Source organism: Petaurus breviceps, unplaced genomic scaffold, assembly GCF_028583685.1.
Source record: "Petaurus breviceps papuanus isolate PSGF00001 unplaced genomic scaffold, PetGlider_PUasm1.0 90769, whole genome shotgun sequence".
Classification (NCBI taxonomy): Eukaryota; Metazoa; Chordata; class Mammalia; order Diprotodontia; family Petauridae; genus Petaurus; species Petaurus breviceps.
Window position 1 is genome coordinate 3,094,328 of NW_027187341.1, and position 6,224 is coordinate 3,100,551.

Consider the following 6,224-nt stretch of genomic DNA (forward strand, 5'->3'; position numbering starts at 1 on the left):
CTTAGCAGTCCTAACTCAAAAAGGGCTTCGCGCTGCCACTGCCTCTGTCACCACCACCGCCAGCCACCGCAGGAACGCTAGCTTGGCTTCCGCTTCCTCTTTCTCCGCCCCTTCCTGCTACGTCAGCAAGTCCAACGGGGCATGGAAGATCTTTAAATCCCATAACCCTTACACCCACTCATGCTTGTTGTTCTCTAGGTTTCAGGGCTGGCACTTTGCTTGCTGTATTTGGGCTGGACTCCTCAGAATTGGCCTACTGTGCCACTGGTCTGCTGAGCCAGTACTATAGAGTCTTGTTCCTGTGGCTGAAAGCCTCCTGCTGGCTTGCTAGACACTGCCTGCACTGGGCTCTACTCCCTTTTTAATCAAGTAAGACAGACTTTTCTTGAAATCCTTCTAAGTTATCTTTGGGCTTGCAAATTGCTTCACTCTACCTTTTTGTGGATTCTGTTGCTCTTAGCGGCTTGATTTAATATTGTTTCCTGGGGAAAATGGGGAGAGCTGAGGCAACATCTTGTCTTTTCTCCACCATCTTCAGCCAAAAAATTTTAAATGACTTTTGTTCAGTTATTTAGACATTTTCAGCTCTTCATGACCCCATGGACCAGAGCACACCAGGCCTTTCTATCCTTAGGTCTTCCGGATTCCAAGTCCACTGCTCCATATACTGTGCCATCTCCCTCCCCTGGGCTAGGAGCTGTAATGCTTTCCAAAAAGTAGTGTTGGCTTATGATATTCCAAGTAAAATCGTTGTGTTATATTTTAATGACAGCTTAGCAACCTTAGGAGCAATTTTACAACATGATAAAGATGACTATCCCAAGTCTATTTTATTTACTACTAAATTATTTACTTACAGCAAGACAACATCCTATTAACAAAGTTAAGTTCTTGTCTCTCTATTGGATGCTCATTAATAGGTTCTGAGATTTTGTTTCAGATATTTAATTCCAAGTCTAGGAAAAAAAAATAATCCACTGACTTACATTCTGACAAATACTAAGTTCATTACCACTAGCTAGAGATTATTAGTAAGATTTATTAAATCTTAGTTTGGTGTATATTCATTACTGTCCAGGAAAGACTAAAGTGGATGCACATAGACTGTACCAGGGTATCCAAGTGTAATGTAATGCCAAAAGAAGGCAACTTCCCAGGTTCAAAATACCAGCATAGGTGCTCTCTATTTTATTCAGTGACAAACCAAGAACAGAGAAGATCAAAACATGACATCATTCAAAATACAGCATTTACTAAGTGTGATTAAATAATCTCCAAGTACTACCCCACCCCAGGATCTTCCAATCATTCAATCAATTACAAAGTCCCTGTTCTAAATACTACTCCATCCCTAGGCTATACCTTAATTAAGTCCACCACAAAACCCCTCTTCTCAAATGGAGATTAGTTTCCAAACATAGGTAAAGTACCTTCATTTGTCAATCACAGAGCACAATAAGGTCAAAAGTTCCCCACCTCCTGGATCACAATTGAATCTACCCCAGAGTTACATCAAGTTTAAACACAGCACTTAATACCCAAATGGAGGTCTTTTCTTCATCTTGACAGGAGGCAAGTTCTCAGCAATCTTAGTTCCTGGAGAGACAAGGCTTAGCAAGGCCATAAGATACATTGCCAGTCCCTTCATGAATTTATCCTCTGTCTGTAGAACAGCCCTAGAACCCCTGAACACATTAGCAAAGCCCTCTCCCAGGATTTCTGTAAACATACAACAAGAAAATCCTTCTTCAGGGCTTCTGAACCAACAGAAAGGCTCCCAGACCCCTGCAACAACAGTACTGTCCCTCACCAGTGGACAGTATTCATTCTGTCTGCAGGACAGTCTCCAGACCCCTGCAACAACAGTACTGTCCCTCACCAGTGGACAGTATTCACTCTCTGTCTGCAGGACAGTCGCAGGCCTTCTTAGCGAACAGCCAGGTTCCAGGACTTCTTCAACAAAAGGACAGTCTTTCACCAGTGGACAAATCTGGCAAAATAACATCAAAACAGACAGACAAAGTACCAGCAAAACAGCCATGTCTCCTCAGTCCTTGGCAGCTCAGGGGGCAGGTCTCAAAAGTCCAGCGCAATTCAAAGCGGCCACCAGCAATTCTTTTAGTCTCTCTCTCTCCACGAGGTGCTGCTTCCAAAAAAGATCTTCCGCCTCTCTCTAGTGTCTCTCCAAATCTACGTCACCAGCTCCTCCTAGTCAGGACTTTCTTTTCACATCAAAAAGTCCATCCCACAGGTGGGATTAACAAGCTCTGGGTTTTAATACAATCAATTTGAAAACCAAGCCCAATACAGGGGAATCTCCACATTCCATTACTATCACACCAAGCCATTTTTTATCTTTGGAAAAGGGATAAAAAAAAAAGCTATTCTAAAGGTAATGCAATTTCACCCAGTGTGTTTTGGCAAATATATCTAACAAATCACTAACAAGAACACATCTACATAGATAAGATACTTTATGGAAAATGTATTTGTGCATGTGTGACTTCTCTAATAAAATCTTAGGTAAACATTTTGAGATAAAAATATCTTAAGAATCAATAGGTTTGGGGCGGCCAGGTAGCACAGCGAGTAAGAGCACCGGCTCCAGTGTTGAGAAGACCTGGAGATCGAATCCCGGGCTCAGACACTTAGCACCCACCCAGAAACACCTGGCCGTGTAACCTTGAGCAAGTTACTTAACCCCAATTTCTTAGGGGCAGCCAGGTGGCTCAGTGAGTAAGAGCACCAGCTCCAGTGTCGGGATGACCTGGATCAAATCCAGGCTTAGATACTCAGCACCACACCCAGAAATAACTGGCCGTGTAAACTTGAGCAAGTTACTTAACCCCAATTGCTTAAAAAAAAAAAAAAGAATCAATAGGTTTAGAACTCTACCATGATTGTCGAGGAAATCTGGAGCTAGAGGCATAGTTTTTAAATTATGCAACACTGAATATGCTGGGGACCCCAATCTTTTGAAAAAAGTTTATAGGAATTTGATATAATGCTAGTAGAATGACATCATAGACATTACTCTGTGTATGTTAATATTTAGATAAGAGTTGTTTTCCCACTTATATACTTGTTGGAAGATAGAGAAAACATGAATATGCTTAATCAAATGACATCCCTTTCATTGCTTAATATTTTTTCTTTGAAGATCCCTTGGGATCAGGGCACCACATAAAGATACTGATTTATTATGGATTGTAGAAAGTCAGTACTCTGTCTTGGTCATCTACAGGTCCAGGCCTGGGATTACAAATCAGTGAGTGTAAAAATAGCAAGTATTAAGCAAGTCATCAAAAAATTACCAGGATTATTCAACCAGTGACTGAGCCAACATATAATACTCTAGTAGTCGTTTTGAAGAAGATAAATATATTACTTGACAATACTACTAACAGAGTGTGATGTGATGTGTACTTTGCAGTAAACTCTAACATAGGCAGATAGAGAGAGATGGGGAGATAGAGAACACAGGAGGATTTAATGAATATTTAGCACTATCCTAAGTACTGGGGACCCAAAGAATAACTAAACCACAGTCTCTACCTTCAAGGAGCTTATATTATAAGAGGAGAAAACAACATATAAAAATTATATATATATATATATGTATATATGTATACAGAGTAGATGGAAAGTTAGACAACTTGATGTTACATACTACCCCTATTTTTTTTTCCTTTTAATTAGAAAAAGACTTCTAATGCACTGGATAAATATCTTAAGGTGGATTAATGGAAAGACATAGGTAAGAGCATGTGAAAAAAAGGAGTGGTTTAAATGTTTCTGCAGAATGTCCTTGTTGAAGAAATAAAATATCCATCAAGGTTTCAAAATAGAGTAATAAAAAGCAGTGTCTCTACATGCAGACTACTTGTTGAGAACTTTTCATGAGATAGGGAAATATATAACTAGATAAATATGAAATATTTTTGACAAACACAATGTTTTACCATGAAAATATATTTTGATCTCTTCTCTGGAGAGTATAAACCTCTCAACTGCCTTATGGACTGAAAACAAGACCTATGTATATGTGATGGTGGTGGTGTATGTGGGGGTGTTAAAAATACTGTCATATATCTTTGATTCCTGTTTATTTTCTTGGCATGACACTGTTTCCATATCACTTTAAAGATCAAGGTTGAAATTTCAATACCATACTATCTCAGTATTGGTGATATAAGACATTTTGAAATCTTGAAAAAGAGGAATATTTCAAGAAGTCTTTTCAGATCATCAATTTACAAAAATATTTTTCCTTTTTCTACAAAAGATAACTTTCTTTCCTACTACATGATTCATCTTATCTTCTCATACCTATGCACAGAGGCAGAACATTAATATATTTAGCCCTTTTGATTGGTGACAACATTTCCAGTGGCATAAAACATTAATACTGGCAGCCAAGCATGAAAATCCCAAATTAACAGAAACTAATGCTGCCATCCAGGCAGAGGGAGTGTCACCATGAGAAACAGAAGCAATTCTAGAATACATGACATAGCCTGATATTGGGTCTCTTGATTTAAGTTTGATTCTTCATATATCATAGGTTAGGACATTAATCCACTTGCCATTTGTGCTTTGTGTTTCAGGAGACAGTACTACATGATTTTTTTTTATTATTTTATTGCTATTACATGAGACACTTTAAAAATTATAGTGTGATGCTGTTAATCTCTATTAATGTGGCCACCCTAAGAAATGAAAAGACCTTGATTTTTGCAAGATGTGAATAGCTTTCCTGGACTTATAGCAGTCTCAGCAAACTTGATTGTATAACCACTTAAGAGGAGAAAAATACTAAAACAAATCAAATGAAACAAATAAAAAAACCTAAAGGTAAATTCCCTATACATATATATATTTTTCATACCACTTCTTTATCTTTAAAATATACCCACTTACTTTTTTTGCTTGCCTTTCCTTTTTCAGTTATCCTGTGCAGTCTCTTAGAAAAGCAAATGAATAGCCCCTGAAGCCAGGATTTTTTTTTCCTCCTGAACTTCAGTTTTCTGTGATGAGATCACTCCTGAGTAAGGCATGCAGTCTTCAGTAAGTGAAGGCACTAATGAAAATTAGCATGCTAAGAGAATCTACTGCAGCTGTCATCATAAAAAGAAACTGATTAGTGGTTTGGACGGTGCTAACTCTGTAAATTATCAAACAAAATACTGCAGAAGCATCCATTTACGTATATGAAAATTACAATTTGAACATCACACTTAGAGCACATTAATCAACTTCATTCTTTGTTTTTATGGGTAATGAAGCTTTGCAGAAAGGTAAACAGCTTGCTAAATAAAGTTGCCTCGGCAAAAATGGATGAAATGTATTCACACTTGGAAAAAAAAAAGTGATTTAGTAAGAGGTGGTTGAACCAGCATCCCTACTGGTACTTTTTTCTATGAACATCAGGAAAGATAGAAATAAATTTAGACCATGTTTTACTTCTCCCCCCCCCCAAAAAAAAAATTATCAAAAAAATCCTAGTTTTATTCTGATCTAGATTACCTGGTGACTATCGAAGACTTCTGAAAACTAATTAACAACTATATGGTGCAACCTTTCTCTCTGACTTCTGACAATGTAGACAAATCCTTAATCTTTTGAAAGATATTGATCTTCTAACCTGCATTGTTTCCAGGGTCATAGGATTGGCTAAATTCTAGTGGTACAAACAGAAAACAAATTCTGTGACAAATCCTGGCTACCCTATTGCTAAATTGCATGTATAAATCCAACTCTCTATAATGATGGAGTTGAGATCTTAGAAAACTCACAAACCTGAGACTAGAGATATAGTACTGAAATGTCATGGTACTGGTAGGGTGTTTTAGTGGTAAGAAACCTGGACTTGATCAGAAGAGAAATGAGTTTCAATTCTTTCTCTGACTCCATTTGTGAACTCATAGGAAAATTCCTTTTGCTCAGCTAACTAAACTAACCTCAGTTTCCTTATCTATAAGATGTAGATTATTATATCTGTAATACTAAGTAATAGAACCAAATGAGATTATATATATGGAGTTTTGCAAACTTGAAATGAATATATTTTCAATCATTCATGAAAACATGGGGCAAGGAAATTAATGTATTGTAATAACATAGAAAGACCAACATCATGATACATAAATATTCATGAATAGCAAATGACACTTGTTTTATTAATGAATAAAAGGAAGGAAGATGCTGAAGTCAATTTAGGGAAT

General features: G+C 37.4%; 1 long non-coding RNA gene across 1 annotated transcript; it reads right to left on the minus strand.

Annotated features, from left to right (window-relative positions):
- Positions 1 to 1,154: 1,154 nt before the first annotated feature.
- On the minus strand, positions 1,155 to 2,312 carry LOC138146731 (uncharacterized). The gene is made up of 2 exons (XR_011164565.1): positions 2,108 to 2,312; positions 1,155 to 1,476 (listed from the first exon to the last, which is right to left on the minus strand). It is a non-coding gene; the product is annotated as an uncharacterized lncRNA (long non-coding RNA).
- Positions 2,313 to 6,224: the final 3,912 nt, after the last annotated feature.